Raw genomic sequence first — 15,462 nt, 5'->3', positions numbered from 1 at the left:
GGTTCCATGTCCGAAGTCACTGAAGACTGTTGAATTTCCAATGTCAATTAAGTATCCGTGTCTGCTGTGTAGTTATAGCACACTGCCAGACTATGGAAGTGTCTTCCTACCAATCTAAAGAACTCTCATGATCTGCTTTTCTTTTGGAAAGGCCTTATGACCTGGCTAGTCACCTATTAGGCGAGCACAAGGAGATAATGGACAGAACGCTGAAACTTTTCAGACACTCTCCTCCATTAACCGATCTGGGTTGAATCCATCATCGTTCTTTAGCTCAGTTCACCACCCCAGTCTAGACCCAGCCATATGCAAATCAGTATTGACCCTATTCCTCATGGACAGTAGTCAAGCCCGAACTACCAAGCCAGGTCTTCCCTGTACTGGAAACCAGCATCCTGGGACCAGTTTTGGGGTAACACCCTCATCAGCCATGCTAGCTTGAATCAAGTGGCAAGGTGAGCAAGGGACCCACGTCTGGGCACACCCTACCAACTTAGGGTGAACAAAGCAAACACAAGGAGATGATGGACAGAGTGCTGAAACTTTTCAGACACTCACCCCCAGTCACAGATCTGGGTTGAATCCATCATTGTTCTTTAGCTCACTTCGTCACCCGCGTTCAGACCCAGCCATATGCAAATCAGTCTTGACCCTGTTCCTCATGGGAATAGTCAAGCCGAACTGCCAAGCCAGGTCTTCCCTGTACTGGAAACAAGCTTCCTGGGACCGGTTTCGGGGTAACACCCCTCATCAGCCAGGCTTATTCAGTGCCTCTTTCTGGATGGAATCTTGTTTGAAAGCTAGAAGGTCGGAAGCTTTCTTCATTGAATTATGACAACTGGATGAAGGCTGCTCTTTCTATAAGTTTGTCTAGAAATTGTTCAGTAGGTCTGTACTTTCTGAGGTCTTGAGGGTCAAGTTTGTTTTCTATAATAATGGACATATGTATACCTTTTTTAAGTCTTCTGAAAAAACGGTAAGGAGTTGTTGATAAATATTCTGACTGAGATGGCTGTTGAAGTTGAAAGAAGAATGTTTTCTGAGTTTGGAAATAGGTTAGAGCTGTGGTTTGTGTGTGTGTTGGGTGTTAATCCAATATTTTTGCTTTGGTTGTGTAGTGAGTTGCCAGTTTGTGACCAATTCCTGAGTAATGGGATGAGTTCCTTAGGTGCATTTTGGATTGTGAAAATATGTGAGTTTTAAAAAAATGTTTGAGTGCATTTTGCATTGCGGATTTTGCTTGAGTGGTATCTTTTTTTAACCTTTTTCCATTGTTGACTTGTACATTCAGTTATGTGAGTGTAGGCCTATTTTGTCATGAGGTTGTTTGTTTTGAGCCATGTTCATTGAAGTTTTGCTATTTGTTTTCAGGGGTTTGGTCTTTCTATTGCCCGACGTCCAGGACAGACTTTTTTTTGGGTCAAGAACAACAAGTTTCTAAGTTTATTTTGTCCTTTGGATAAGAAGACCCAAACCCCAGCAGCACAAACCCAAATTGAGAGTACCACGTAATGTACCTCTGAAAGAGTTTTGTCTACAGCTAAGGTAAGATTTATATTCATATGTGCATACTGTTTGAATGTATTTATTTGGTTCATTAATGCAAAGCCTTTATTAGTAGGGTGATCACTGTGCAAGCTCAGCTTGCATTACTAGCAGTGGTTTCAGAATTAAAATGTGTATACCTGTCTTTAAAGTTTAACAACTTTTAGCGACTTATAATACTGGCAGAATGTCCTCTGACTAGATGCAAATGCACACCACAGAAGCTTGAGAGCAAGATTTATTATTGCTTTCAAAATAAAATATACACATAAAAGTATGCTAATTGAAAGAAAAATGTTTTGCAAAACTGTTGTACAATTTAGTACCCCTTAGTAAAACGTGTTTGTTGCAGGCCACTATTTCCAAAAATAGACTAATAATGGCAAATTAGTATAAAACCAATTTTTAAAAGATTAAGGGAAACATGAAACTAAACGTGCATAGTCAGGGCCAATATGTATGGGATTGGCTGCAAGCCTTTTGGTGTTATTAATCCATATTTTGTTTTGACATTGTTTTTACAAAACTTTATTGTTGGGGAAGCTGCCACGCCCTCACCAATATAACAAGAAATTAAGCTTTAAACGAAAATGATTTCTTAGCTCTCAGAAAGCACATGTTGCCACAATAGTCCCTGGCACTGAATGGAACTACTTTGTGTGCAAATTTCTTCCTTGTAAAAGAGCAGAATTCTGTCACTCACAGCGAGGTTAGCCAATAGCTGAAGTAAGGTGACCCACTGCACTTCACTTTAGCGGGCAGAAGAAAAATGTGAATGATGCAACAGACCAGTGTGTGGATAAAATCAAAAGGTCTTGGCCCAGGCAATTTAATGCATTTTAATATTTGCTCATGCACAATATGCTGAGCATGTATGAGTGAGTTCACTTTACTTACAACCCTACTTCTGCCCTTGTCAGGAGTACATTTCCAATAGTTCCCTGTAAGAACATGGATTAGAAGAGAAGAGTTTTCTAAGAGAGTTGCTGAAATCCCATAAACATGTAAGTGTGTATGTGTGCGCAGACCCAAAGGGCATTCCAACTGGAACTGCAGCTTCCTTTCCTCCCAGCTCTATGTATATAGATTTCCAGAAAGAAGGCAAAAGTATGGCATTGCTAAAATCCAAACCCTGATATAATTTGACTCCTGGCCTAATTCATGAGGCTATGATAAGAGCACTGATATAATGAGAAATGCTGCCATAATCTGTCACCTCACTGCATGGCAAGAGGGGGACAAGTACATTTTTACAGGACAAGGATTTTTTTAAATAAAATAATACACCGCTGACTGTTTTATCTTTTTTTAGGTCTGCATTCGTCCAAAGGGCTTTTTTCTTTTTATTAAGTTGCAATGCTTTCTGTGGGATTTCAAAGGCTTCATGGAGCCATCCATAAGTGTTATAAACTGAGTTTAGTGTGACCATGATCTGTATTAGAAATAAGATGGGTTTCTAGGCCCATAAAAGTCAGCTTGTTTTATGGTTGATTTTGTAGTTGCTGGTAAGCTGAGCTTAGACGGGGAGCGTTGTGCTGTCTTCTGTAGGAAGGCAGCCAGGTGGTGGTTTGACCACTTGAAGAGGGTAATCCTTTGAAATGCAAAGTTGCTGAACATGACATTCAAGGTGTATCCTGCAATGTGTGTAGTGTTGGGAATGAGCTGTTGTAAGTTGAGTGTGTCTAGGCCTTTGAGGATCATTTTGGGATGGCGCACATTAGGTTTGTTAAACCACATACATGTTCATGTATCCAATTATGAATAGGTTTGAATATGTGTTAAGTAGGTTTGAAGCTATGTCTGGAAGGGTGTTTGGGTATGTCCTATTACTAGGAGGTGGTCTGTGAAGAAGGAGGAAGTTACAGGAAAAGGTTGGGTTAAGGTTGCATCTGATGAGTAAGGCCTCATAACCTTGTAAGGAAACAGTCTCAGCTTTGATGAGAGGTGTTAATTATTTAAATAGAACTGTGTAGCCACCTCATCTTCTTCTTTTTTTTTTTTTTTTTTTTGCAAACAGATTTTTATTAGTTTGTGATATAACAATCAATAACATCGCAGACATAGCATTGCAGTTGCAATTTAAGCCCAAGTACAACTTATTACATTGATTCAGACTATTCTCAGGTCATTATTCCACGAAGAGGTATTAGTCCTGTGCCAGCATAAGAAAATAATGGTACATCTAGAGTGATCTAGGCTTTCTAGATCTATAGTGCTCAGTACCTCACTAATTTGGTAGTAATCATCACAATATTCTGCTTCTCAATTAACTCCTTAACAAACCAAGAAGAACCACCCCTTCCCCCAAAGATACTCCCTCCCCACCCCCGAGGCATGCCGTTTATTCACCGGGTGTCTTGCATGATAGTATTGGCTAGGTCAGCAGCGCCCCAGACCTTTATTCTCGGTGCTGTAATTCCACCATGGGGTCACACAACCCAAGAGCTCCGCTTGGTAGTCTGCGTTCGCAAGGATCAGTCTGGGTCGCCCAGTAAAGCACTTTCTCAGGCACCCACATTAGGGGCCTCATCATCATGGGGTACTTCGTTGTCTTTGCTTGGCTGTTTCAGTATTTCCACCAGTGGCACCCATGCCTTTGCTGCCTCCAATGCCTTTTCGCTCCCAGTCCTCTGGGCCATCTGTAGTTTTAAGATCCCTTCACAGTCAGACCATTTTATAAGTTCCCTCGTCCATCTCGCTTTCCTGTGACTTGTGAGTTCCCTTTTGGCCAAAGTAGCCACCGTATCTTTTATCTATGCATGTTTGTGTAATATAGTGTGACAGAATGGTGGAACAGCGTCATGCAGTACTGGAGCCATATCTTCCCCAGCCATGATACAGTTTGAACTGTAAGTCAGGTTCTGTGTCTGTCAATTGGTTGAAAATGTGATACTTGTTTTTGGACACAGAATGAGCGATTTGTGTAGGTCGTTTGAAGGAGCTGTTTTGGAGGTGGTGTGATTTTGTTGGGGCGGGAGAGTGAGTATTGTCCTTGAAGGTTGTAGCTGGTCTACTACTGGTGATTGTGTTAGCTGGAAAAATACTGAAATGTAGTTGTTTTTGTGTTATCGTTAATCCTCTTCCATCAGGCTTCAAAGGCATTTTCTGGGGTGTGTGTTTGTGTGGGTGATGGGGGAGGCTGGTTTAGATTGAGGGAGTGAGCAGTGGCGTTATCTTTGAATAGTGGCATCAGTGTGCTTTAGACAAGGGGATGCAAGGTTATGAAGAGTTTTGTGAAGTGTCTTTCTTTTGCGTGTGTTGAAGGTGGAAGTGGTATGGGTGAGATTATTGACAATAGATTGGTGTGTGAGTCATGGTGTGTATTTGTGGGCTGAGTGGGTGGTGTCTTTAATGCTTGGAAACTCTGAGGTAGTGACGGGTGAGATTTGTGTTGGCCTTAAGTGCATAGCGGATGTGTCTGTTTTCTGGGCTGGATGGCAGTTTGGGAATGTCAGAGATGTTTTACATAGGACGGTTGCATGGGTGTTTGCGTACGTAATGGGGGGGGCAATATTGTGTGATACTGATGTTGTGACTTCAGATGTAGGATATGAATGTGAAGGATTGGGGTGAGGTGGATGTTGAAGGAGATGAGCATAGGGTTGAGTCTTAAATAAAAGTCTCTGGGGAATGGGAGATGGTCAAACTGGTTAGGAGGGTTAGTTATAGGGTGAGTAGGGGGAAAATATAGGTTTATTGGTGGTGAGGAGTGTTGTCATTGAGTTCGGTTGGCTAGAAAAGGAGCATTGTGTAGAGAACTACCTTCCCTCTAATATGTACATCTGGGTGGCTGCGTAAGGGAGATTTTCGCTGTGCAAAGAGCTTTAATGTGTGCACACTAGAAAGGTCTCCTGTGATGACAGAAGCTCATTAACAACTGTAAATAAACTTAAAGTGGGTGGGGAGAGACTAAAGAAGCCCTGCAGTATTGCTAACAGTGCACTACTGGAAAGCCAGCTGTATTTGTTATTACTAATACTTCCATGCCTTTGTTTAAAGTGTGGTTTTTGCTCCCTCCCTCAATCAATTTGTAGCCATAGGAGGAAGCAAAATCAGAAACTGCTACTTTATTTGTAAAAGTAGTACAGTAAGATTTACAGGCTATGCAGCACGTTTGTTTGCTCAATACTATATACATTTTTTAAAGTGTACAAAAAACAGCAGCAGCCTCAAGCAGTTTTCATTGCTCGGAATGATAAATTGAATAACTTACCAAAACTCAATAAAAAGAACCTACTGGAAATATCATTTACTTCTGGAATGTTTTACTTCGCAGTGGAAATGAAAGCACATACAAGTGGACAACAAAGCTGTCGCTACCATCCTGTAAGAGTGAGACGTGCACTATATTTAAGTTAGTGACCGATTAAAGGTAAAGATTGACGCAGTTCTTGAATGATGGACAGTCAGGATGGAGTGCAATTTTGTCCCTTTTCAAGACATTATGAACCTGTATGATTCTTTTAGTGTGTCCACTCCTTGCTTGTGTAAGGGACATGGTGGGTCAGCCGTTAAATGCTCATGCATGCTTACAATGAAGTTGCTTTCAATGTATATCAAATGTAAAATTTCCTAGATTTCGTAGTAGAAAGTTTCAGTTCTATTAAGGACACGGGCGAGGATATGCTCATCTTTCTCCCTTTATTTATTCTCCAGCTGTCTTAAAAAAAATTAACTGAAAGCTACCTTTCCCAATAGGCACCGGGAAAGGAAATAAGTAAACTTCAGCCAATCAGAACATAGAGTGGCTTATAATGTTGTGTAGTTGTCAAAAAGCCAGGTAAGACCCCATTTTAGAGTTGCATTTTGTCCTTCTGCAGATGTGGAAAGTGACCTCTTCTGGGGTAAATACGCTACCTGAAATATTCAGAACTCTAATGTCTGAAACTTTGCGGCAAGACACCAGATATAGGGGCATCGCCATTTTTAGAGACTGCTCCTTGTGGGATAGACATTTGTTATTCTGCCACAACAGGAACAGATTTAGAACCCTATTAACGTCCCATAAAGAGGAATACCTCTGATGCGGTGGAAATCCTTGCGAAAGGCGGAAAAGCATAACCCCTTTCCAGGGTCCAATCCTGGAGGAATGCATCCATCGCCGCAGCCAGCGGACCACGTTTCCAACTGAAATATTGCACCAGTTGGTGGTTTAGTTGTGATGCAAAGAGGTCCACTGTAAATGGTCCCCATCTGCTCTCAATCATCGCGAAGACCTCCTGGTCCAATTTCCACAAGCTCATATCCCTTCATTCTCTGAACATCAGTCTGCTGCCTTGTTGGATATGCCTGGTATATATTCCACTGTAAATGATTTACTCTGTTGGCCAGACAAAATGTCCACATGTCCTTGGCTAGATCCGCCAGCACCTTTGACCTGGAGACACCCAGGTGACTGATGGATCGGACCGCCGAAATGTTGTCCATATTTAATATTTCCCTTTTTCCTTGGTCCATATTGGACAGTGAAGGAGCCAGCCATTAGTTCAAGGCAAAGTTCTTCGACTGTTAGATACTCCGCAGCTCTCCGCGATCTGCACAACACTTCACTGAATAATGCCATAGTTCCAGCTTGCTGGAAGCATGCTATGGTGACTCCTTTGCTAAAGAAGCCCTCCGCCGATCCCAAGGTCCTTTCTAATTTTCGCCCTATTTCGTTGCTGCCAGCTTTCTCCAAAAATCATGGAGAGACATATTTATCATCATTTAGCTCAGTTAGTTGCTACCAATAACCTACTGCATTTTTCCCAGTCTGGTTTTCGCCCTGGTTTCTCCACTGAAACTACGCTATTGGGCGTCACTGAGAACCTTCGGCATCTGTTAGATAGAGGAGACACAGCCGTACTGATCTTACTCGATCTTAGTGCGGCTTTCGACACTATCTCTCACAACACACTCCTCAGATCCCTGGCCGCTATGGGCATTGGTGGCAAAGCTCTTGAATGGTTAACATCTTTTCTGACTGATCGGACCTTTCAGATTTTCTCTCATTCGTCTACCACTAAAATGTATCCATCACCCTACGTAGTGCTCCAAGGCTCGATTCTCAGCCCTCTTCTTTTTAATTTATATGTCACTCCCCTGGCTTTTATCGCGGACCGTGCTGGGCTTACTCTGTTTACCTACGCCGACGACTCGCAAATTGTCTTTTCCCTTTCACAATCTGACCAAGCCTCCTCCGCCCTCCTTCAGTCTGGTCTCAAAGAAATAGCCAATTGGATGAACCTGAACCTGCTTAAGCTGAATGGAGGGAAGACTGAGGTCCTGGTTCCTGGGCAAAAACAAGACCTTTGGAGTTCTAAGCATTGGCCATCTGAAATGGGCCCCCTCCCATCTCCATCTGAGCACGTGCGCAACTTGGGAGTGACTATAGACAATGGTCTTACAATGCAAGGACAGGTAAACAAAGTGGCAGCCATTTGCTTTACTATCCTGCATTGGCTGAGGAAAATCTTCTGGATGTTGCTAAAGGACACACAGAGGTCCGTAATCAATGCCTTGGTGGCCTCTCGGTTGGATTTTGGAAACATACTCTACCTGGGGACTACCAAGGCAGTTACGAGGCGCCTCCAATTGGTTCAAAATGCTGCTGCACGTCTGCTTTGCGGCTGTAATAAAACTGATCATATCACGGGGCGCCTTCGGGACCTTCATTGGCATAAAGTGGAGAGTCGAGTCAAATTCAAAGCCCTGAGTTATATGCACAGAATTAAGACTGGGAATGCCCCCAGATACCTGCACTCTCTTGTAAAAGCCTATTCTCCTGCTCGTTCTCTTCGTTCATCATCACAAGGCCTCTTCTGCGTGCCCAAATATAGACTTGCAAGAATGGGCGGCAGGTCTTTTTCCTTCTTAGGCTCTAAACTCTGGAACTCTCTTCCTATTGACATCAGTTCTGAGAACTGTTACAGCCGTTTCCGCAAAGCCATCAAGACCTGGCTGTTCAATCAGTAATTCATTATTGATCTATGTCCTGCCGCTCCGTGTCTCTTTTAGCGCCGGGAAACCCTTTGGTAAATAAATAAATAAATAAAATGTATGTGGAGCTGTTATCCCTGTGCAGACCATTTTCCTTCTGTAAAGGAGTCCTCGCACTGCACTCCCCAGCCTGACTTGCTGGCATCTGATTCTATAATGATGACCAGATCGAAGCCGAAGATGACCCTTTTGTTCTATGCCTCCATGTGAGAGAGCCACCACTCCATTTCCTTTTTCACTTCTTCTGTCAGAAGGACCTCTTCAGAGTTCTTCAGGCCCCTGCGAAGATGAAATATCTTGAGTTTCCGAAGGGCATTGTAATGGAGCAGGCCAGGGAATGTCGCCTGCATAGAGGAGGTAGGAGCCCCAACACTCGGGCGATTTGTGGCAGATGTGTCAATGGTTTTAACAGTTTTCGGCAAATCACTGTGAATTTTCGCTTTCTTCTGGGAAGGAAGGCTTAGTGTCTTCTCCAAAGGATAAGTGACGAAGCCCAAAAATGCCAAATACAGAGCACTACGAACTAAATATCTCAACTGCCATATTTACAGGCTTTTTCTTATCAATTTTACAGTGAGTAGATGTCAGTAAATGATGGAGAGCAACCAAGCTAATGGCCGAACTTGACAGAAGGCAAACAAAATAGTTAAGTTGCATGTATTTCTACAAGTGTGACTGAATGCTACAGAGAGCTAACCGAGTGAGCAAGGTGAGACTATTAGGAAAGAAATGAGAAATATTAAGGGGTTGACAGAGAAAGAGAGAATGAAAAGATGAGTGTCATTGAGAAAGTAAAGGTGAGTGTAACTGTTGGAGCTTGAATGAGGGTGTGAGAGCAAACGCGAGTAGAGGAGTAACAGGGTGAGCGAGAGGGTAATCTGAAAGAAGGAGAAACTGTATCTTGAGAGAAGATTTTTTTTATTTAAACAGAGCTATGTAAATGACAGATGAAGTAGACAATAGTGAGTGGGAAATTGAAATGATGAAAGGATGCAGGCAATAGTGAATTACATAGGAGGCAGAGCACCAGCGTCCCTGTGACACAATATGTGATATGTATACCTCTATAAATGAAAGGCACGTATTCAGTAGCAAGCATTCAATGGCTCAGCACCTGATAAGCAATCAGTGACACAGTACTCGATAGCGACATGAAACTGATGGGCAGGGATTCCTTGGCACACTACATGGTATCTGAAAAAGTAACTTACAACCCTGTTGAGTAACTAATGCGTATCTAGGCACAATAACTCTGATCGTCATCCGGATTAAATTATTCAAAACAGTTTATCAACCAATGGTTCACTGCACTGTTGTCTGAAAACATTAACAGGAACCTAGAAATTCCAAATGTTATTAATTGTGCCATAGTAACTGACTGAACATCAAAGAACATGGTGTAAACACTTCTCTGACCAGTGTCTCTGATCAGCATAGTACTAGCACAAGATATGCAATTCCCAACTTCTCTGCCCTGATAACTCTGAAGGACAAATACTCATGCCATATGCCCTCTTATAGATATATTCCATAACGTGCTAAATGTAATGACAATTGTATCTCCAGGGCGAGGATGGAATATCAATTCTATTTTTACTGACAAATGAACACTAATGCTCAATAATAGCATGGCCATTTTTCAGCTAAGCAATGATTCCATCGATTCTGCAAACCTGTTCTGCTGGGCCTCTGAGGAGTGTATGGCTGTCACTCAATGTGTCGGAGCCCCATACTGCTCCAATGGCCAGGAAGTGTGAATTGCAGAATACATGCAGTGGGAACATACATTTATTTTGTACTACAGATAATTACTACTTGAGTACAGGAGCAGAGCGTGAATTGGATTATTTCATGAGCTCTAATTCAGAACAATTTCTAAAAGTTGTGACGTTTCAGCCAATTTAGTATGGAAATGGTTTAAACTGATATATTAAACCATTTTTAAATGAATTAAGAAGGAATTAGAAGGAACGCTGGTAGGGTAGGTTAAAATAAAGGGCTGAGAATGCCAGCATTGGCAATATGTGGAGTTGGCAAAGGGTAGTGGAAGGTTTTATGGAGAAATGGGTGGGGGTTTGTGAGATTGAGGGGAGTATGGATAATTACAGCGTGGAGTAGTGGCATAATGGGGATAGGTGTTTTGGATTGGGGTTTAGCACAGAATTGTATTTGTGTAGAAGTGATGGGGACCTGTGGAAGTATGGGTAGAAGGTAAGTAGGAGTGTTTCATAGAGTTTGTATAGAGGTTGGTGACTGAGGGTTTGTTTGAGTGATCTTGTTTGCTTGTAGGGGACAGTGTGTGTTTGTTGAGAGATTATGTGCATGTTAGGTTTTTTTTATTTCTTCTTGTTAATTTGTATACATAGAAAAGGGGCATCATTTCTGGAGCTAGGCCCTACGAGGCTCAAACTTTGGAAATAACCCTTGTTCTTTCTGCCCTTTGCCTCGATGCCCGGGCTGAGACATCCTGTGAAGAGGGCTAGTATAGGCTGATGGTAAGGTCATGTGACCCGCTCTTAGGCTCATCTGTGGTCCCACCAAATGAGTGCACCTGGAGAAAAGGGTGTGTGCAGATTTCCAAGCCACAAGTTGTCTGTTTGAGCTGGTAGGGAGAGGGGAATAGATGGAGAGGAAGACGTGAAGAAAGAAAGACTGGTTCTTGCAGTAGTAAAGATTTGTAAATGGCAGCCAGAATCCAAATTGCACACAATTCACAAACTTTTACAGTTAATAGAAGCAACATTTGTCTCAAAAGCTGATCTATAGCTGATTGTAGCGTTGCGCTCTAGTTGTTGAGTGCGGCGCGGTCACGCGTAGCGGCCATTTTGTCGGCCGACTCGCGTTATAATCTAGGAGAGCTCCGGACGTTCCCGGCGCTCTCCTGCTGTGTCTCAAATAAATACTTAGGAAATTCCTCCCTGCCTCAAGCGTTTTAATTGGGGGAAAGCTGACCACATTACAGTGGCGACGAGTTGGCGATCCGGAAAAGAAAACCGATAGAGGCTCAAGTATAGAAAAATAAATAAATTTGGGGACCCACCGGGCACAGTGAAGGCACCACGTGGAGCAGCTAACAAGGGGAGTGTAAGCAGCAGCAGGAGAGCGCGGCAGAGGGCTGTGGAAAGTCGGGCAAGCAACAGTGGAGGAAAAGCTTCACCTGGCACTACGGGCATAACAAGTAAGCAGCAGAGCAGGAACATACTCCCACTGGGGCTACCACCGTCAGTCAGCCTAGGAGGCAGCAGGAAGGAGAGGGCACCCCACCTGAAGGCTGTCTCCCGCCGCAGACATCCGGCATACACCAAAGGCCCTGGCGGAGTTAGGGCAACACGGAGAAGGGGGCACCTCAGCGCCCCAACCGACCCAGACGCACGGAGAGAGTGCAAGTGCGCCAGGCAGCCCAAGAGGACAAGAGACCGAGCCAGTAAGACACGCCGAAATGTGTGCACAAGCATCCTCACTCACGACGCCGATCCTCTTCCTACCCAAACCGGGGGAACCTGTAATGAAGTGGGAGGACTGGAGAGAATATTTTATGAATTACATAGGAGCCTTAGAGGATGAGAGCGGAGAGCCATACCCCAGCCAGAGGAAGAGAAGGATATTGCTACACAACTTGGGTCCGGAAGGGATCGGGGTCTTCCAAAATCTAGTACCCACCCCAAGGCAAGCTGCAGATGACGATGTGTTCCGTCATGCGATAGAGGATCTGAACAATCACTATCGGCCAGCGGTGTGCACGTCCATAGATAGATATAACTTCCAACAAAGGAAACAGGAAACGGGCAAATCTATAGACGACTATGTAGCTGCACTAAGAAAACTGGCGATCACGTGTAAATTTGGAGTCTTGCATGATGAATTTATAAAGGACCAAATAGTCATGCACACGACAAACAAAGCAGTCCAAGACAAACTATGGGTGAATGGAGATGCGACACTGAAGGAAGTTATCGCCATGGTGAAGAAGGCAGAACTATCCAAAAGATGCGCTGACGCAGCAAAAAGAGAATCCACCCCGAGGCCCATGGTCAACAAAGTTGATGTAGCAGGACCAACGGAGAGAAGCAAGACTAAAGCAATGGAAGGAAAAACGCCAAATAAGTGGACAGTTAGACTCACACAGCAAAGAAGACAGAACTAAGAATGCACAAACGCGTGCTACAGGTGCAGAAGTCAGTCCCATGCGGCGTATGACAAGCGCTGTCCAGCGTTCCGAGTGAAATGCATGTACTGTGGGATAGTAGGACACTATGAGAAAATGTGTTGCCGCAAGACAAGGAGACCAACGGTGAAATACTTGTCACAAGAACAAGAGGAGGAAGACGAAAGAGAATTGGATGAGGAGGATAACGTGCTGTGTGTCGAAGAACAAGTACTAGGCATTGACTGAAGACGCTCCAGGAAACCACTATGCCACATGGTGATAGGAGGGATACCGATTAAAATGGTTGCGGCTCTGGCTCACCGTACACCATAGTCCAGAGAACAGTGTGGAGCGATAACTTCAAGCCCAGTCTAGGACCGCATCTGTAACCTCCGGACATAAGACCAGTCACACACACAGGAGATCCTATTCCGATGGTAGGACACAGAGTCTTGAGGTTCGAGTTCAAAGGCCGCAGCGCTGAGTGCAAGCTGTACGTCGCGCAGAAGGGCCCGTCAGTCCTAGGATGGATGGATCAAGGTGACCTGGGCATTCAATTGAACCCCGGAGGAGGCACGCAGGTACTGATGACCAGCACAGAATGTCAATGTGGAGTTGGGGGTTGGGCGGACCGGAATAACAGACGGGGAGGCCGGATATAGTGTGCTATGTTCACGGTTTTATTGGAAGTGCTGGACAAAGTCTGGTTTGAAGGTAGGGTTGGCGGATGGGTTCCGGCTGGATGTTCAGGGCGGGGTTGCTGGGATGACGGTCTGGCGTGGTGGGGTCCTTTGGATGGGGTTCTTCTTCTCCTGGCTGCTGTCGTCCTCTCCGCCGTAGGGTACTGGTACTCCTCGGAGGCATGCAAAGGAGAGAAGAGTATAGGGCTTTAGTCCGGGCAAAAGGACGTCTGAGCACTTCCACCTACACCGGGGAGTGAGGGGATCGGAAACTGACCGTGAGGAAGGGACGGCAAGGAGGGGTGGAAAAGGCGAGTAAGAGAGGGAAGGGGAAGGGGAAGGGGGGTTGGCGTGAGGTGGGGACGGTGCACAGGCTTCTTTACAGTGCAAGTGATAGGAGTCAATATACAGTGCCTTCGTGCTTGTGAAGCTCTAACTACACAATGTACAGCTAATTACAAGGGGGGGGACACTGAGAAAGGATGAAGTGTACTCACGTGCCCCGCCGCAACTCCTCCGAGTTGCAGCCGCTCTCCAGCCACCTCCTGAGGACGCCACCAGTCTTCGGTCCAGACGTCCTCCTCCTCGTCCTCACTTCGGGTTTGCTGCTCCGCTCCGCTCACTGTCGGTGGTTGTTCGCTTGGTGCTGCCTCCTGCCACGAGTCCGCTGCTTGGAACCCCCCTACTTCTTTCTCGACGGCTTTTCTATGTTCCGGGCAGGCATCCGGGCAAACACTTCCGGGGTTAGAGGCGGCCGTTTCCGGTACCTCAAAGGGCGTCACACTTCCGGGGTCGGGGAAGAGTGCTTCCGGTCCTCCGGGCTTGGCTGTCGTCGCTGGCTCCTGTAGAGAGAGAGAGAGGGGAGGAGTCCCGTATGAAGAGGGCGCTGCATGACCGTCCGCGGGGGACAGGGCCCCCAGGCTTGGAGGTCGCCCAGGGGAGGTAAGGGCCACTTCGTCTCCACATCCCCTTTCCCTAGCTGTCTTTCTTGTAGGGTTCGCGGGAGGAGGATAACGGGAGAGGTAATCCGCGTTACCCTGTTGCAGCCCCTTCCTGTGCAAAGTTTTGAACCGAAATGGCTGTAGAGAGAGAGAAACCACCGGAGGACCCGGTTGTTGTGGCCCCTGTTGCGGGCCATCCATTCTAGCAGGGCGTGGTCGGTGTATAGGAGAAACTCTCGTCCCTCAAGGTAGTACCGAAGGCTTCCTACCGCCCATTTAATAGCTAATGCCTCTTTCTCGACGACTGCATAGTTCACTTCTCGTGGGAAGAGTTTCCTACTGAGGTATTGGATCGGCTTTTCGACCCCTTTTGGATCCTTCTGCGACAGGACAGCCCCCAAACCCTGGTCGGAGGCATCAGTTTGCAAGATGAAGGGCTGTGTATAGTCAGGACTGATTAGCACTGGCTCGGAAATCAGGGACCGTTTAAGAAGGTTGAATGCGTGTAACAACAGGGGAGAGGGATGTCGTAGTTGCTCTTCTGTTCTTGTGGCCTTTAACAAGTCGGTCAGAGGGGCCGCGGTTTGGTAGAAGTTGGGGATAAATCTCCTGTAATATCCCAACAAACCAAGAAAGGCACGGAGTTCTTTCCGGGTTTGAGGGAAGGGTATGGCTTGAATGGCTTTGATCTTGTTGTCCTGCGGACGGATGAGCCCTTCACCCAACAGATATCCCAGGTATTTTACACTCTGTGCCGCTAACGTGGTCTTGGAGGGGTTGATGGTGAAACCATGTTTCCCCAGGGAGGAAATGACGGAATGCAAATGGTGTAGATGTTGTTCCCAACTGTCACTATATATGACGATGTTGTCTATGTCCGCCCCGGCGTAACGTGCATGGGGTTGTAATACCAAGTTCATAGCCCTCTGAAACGTAGCCGGGGCTCCGTGAAGCCCGAAGGGCATTACTTTAAACTGAAACAAGCCCTCAGGGGTTGAGAAGGCGGTCTTGCGTCTGTCTTCTGCTTTAAGGGGGATCTGCCAGTATCCCTTGCACAGGTCAAGGGTGCTTATAAACTTGGCTTTGCCTATACGCTCCACCATCTCATCCACGCGGGTCAGGGGATAGGAGTCGAAGGCCGATATCTTGTTCACTTCTCTGAAATCAATGC

The 15,462-nt window shown here is 45.4% G+C and overlaps 1 protein-coding gene across 4 annotated transcripts in view; it reads left to right on the top strand.

Annotated features, from left to right (window-relative positions):
- Positions 1–15,462, top strand: part of POLK (DNA polymerase kappa) — a 922,939-nt gene that overhangs the window by 213,426 nt on the left and 694,051 nt on the right. For 3 of the 4 annotated variants that reach the window (XR_013607050.1, XM_078675231.1, XM_078675232.1), the window contains exon 2: positions 1,372–1,545. The exons of the other annotated variant lie outside the window; for it this stretch is intronic. The gene's annotated coding sequence lies outside the window, so the exon portion shown is untranslated. The remainder of the gene's footprint in view (positions 1–1,371; positions 1,546–15,462) is intronic. 4 annotated transcript variants of the gene reach the window in all.

The sequence above is a fragment of the Lissotriton helveticus genome, chromosome 2_1 (assembly GCF_964261635.1).
Source record: "Lissotriton helveticus chromosome 2_1, aLisHel1.1, whole genome shotgun sequence".
In the NCBI taxonomy this organism is placed as follows: Eukaryota; Metazoa; Chordata; class Amphibia; order Caudata; family Salamandridae; genus Lissotriton; species Lissotriton helveticus.
This window is presented reverse-complemented; position numbering and strand designations above follow the sequence as displayed.